Source organism: Lathyrus oleraceus, chromosome 3 (assembly GCF_024323335.1).
Source record: "Lathyrus oleraceus cultivar Zhongwan6 chromosome 3, CAAS_Psat_ZW6_1.0, whole genome shotgun sequence".
NCBI classification, from domain to species: Eukaryota; Viridiplantae; Streptophyta; class Magnoliopsida; order Fabales; family Fabaceae; genus Lathyrus; species Lathyrus oleraceus.
The window spans coordinates 47,220,197-47,222,077 of record NC_066581.1 but is presented as its reverse complement, the minus strand read 5'-3'; the positions used below and the strand labels follow the sequence as shown (position 1 = coordinate 47,222,077).

Below are 1,881 nucleotides of genomic sequence, written 5' to 3'. Positions count from 1 at the left end.
TCCTTTTGCGACCTTTTCTTAAATTTTTGTTAAAATCAACTCACCAACTTATTCGAAATTTTTACCATGAACTACGAGGTTTTGACCCCTCATTTTTATGTTGATACGTAGGCACAAGACCTAAGGTCTTGTCAAACACAAAAATATAATTAATGAATTCTTTTATCATCCCCACACTCTATATTTTATCAAACATCATTTATACCCCAAAACATATGCACACGAAAAAGGGCTCCCTAGGAGTACCTATGACACTTTGGGTGCTACACTTTCCCTCTGTGTAACCAACCCCCTTACCTGTAATCTTTGGAATTTTATTAGTTTTGATTTGAAAACTTCTTATCCTTGGGTTTTGTTCGTACTTTTCCCTTTTCCTTTAGAAATAATAAAAGCGCGGTGGCGACTCTGGTTTTATTGACGTCAAGTCTATTCATAGCTTGATGGTCACAAATTTACCGCTACACAGCCGGTCCCTAAAATCGAGCATTTCATTCACCTCAAACGTCGTATACGAGAAATTAGAGCCATATTCGATCTTATGGCTGAACCAAATGATCTCCCTCTTAAGGACTTCGTGGTCCCATCTCAAGATGAGCCACATTCAAGTATTATTCCGCCTGTAATCCAGGAGAACAGCTTCGAGTTGAAACCTTCTCTGCTGCAAATAGTGCAACAGAGCCAGTTCTCGGGAAATCCCACCGAGGATCCAAATCTTCATATGTCAGTGTTTGTACAATATGCAGACACGTTAAAGACTAATAACATAAATCCTGAAGAAATTCACTTATGTTTATTTCCCTTTTTCTTAAGATATATATCCAGAGCTTGGCTATAGTCTCTACCTGCTAACTCTATCACTACTTGGAGTGAACTAAAGAAGGCCTTCTTAGCCAGATATTTTCCTCCGAGCAAAATAAAAGTGCTAATAAATCATGTAACTACGTTCAGACACATAGATGGAGAGTCTCTTTTTGAAGCTTGGGAATGATATAAGGAGATGATGGTACTATGCCCTCATCAGCGTCTAGAGAAATGGCTCATCATCCATACATTCTATAATGGTCTACTTTATAACACAAGAATGACCATAGACACTGTAGTTGGCGGTGCTTTAATGGATAAATCCTTCAACAAAGCTTACCAGCTTATTGAGAACATGGCCTAGAACCATTATCAATGGGGAAATGAACATGCTCAAGTAGAGAAAACATAACAAAAAGGAGGCATATTCAAAGTAAATTGTCGAGACCATGTGAGTACTAAGGTCGATACACCCACTCAAAAGATCAACAACTTAACCATTACCCCTCCATCTATTGTAGCCGTCGTAACTCCAAACTGCGAGATTTGTGGAATCTGAGGACATATCGCTACAGATTTCTAGCTTTTGACAGGGACTATGCCAAACCTAGTTAACTATGCGCAAGGAAATCCCTATTTAAACACTTATAACCATAGATGGAGAAATCATCCAAATGTTTCCTACAAAAACAACAATATGTTGTTTGCTCCCAGCCACCACCACCACCACCTCAAAATTTCTAAAAGGGAGCCACCGCTTCTCCCTTTGCTCCTAGAAAATCAAATTTGGAATTGATGATGAGAACTTCAACGCAACTCAAACTCATCAAAATAAAGAATTTATGAACCAAAATGTTCACACAAATGAGTTGGTGAAACAATTGGCGAACAAGGTTGACGTTATGGCCACACATAACAAGATGCTTGAGACACAAATCTCTCAATTAGCCCAGCAACAAGTAGCCACTACTGGAATATTTCCAGGGCAAGCCAACCCTAAAGGTCACGCTAACACCATCACACTACAAAGTGGAAAGGAACTAGATGGACAAGATGACTCAAGAGTTTCAAACCCTATGA

The 1,881-nt window shown here is 39.0% G+C and overlaps 1 non-coding gene across 1 annotated transcript; it reads right to left on the bottom strand.

Moving 5' to 3' along the window:
* Positions 1-919: 919 nt before the first annotated feature.
* On the bottom strand, positions 920-1,026 carry LOC127134005 (small nucleolar RNA R71). Its single transcript, XR_007807789.1, has one exon. It is a non-coding gene; the product is annotated as a small nucleolar RNA R71 (small nucleolar RNA).
* Positions 1,027-1,881: the final 855 nt, after the last annotated feature.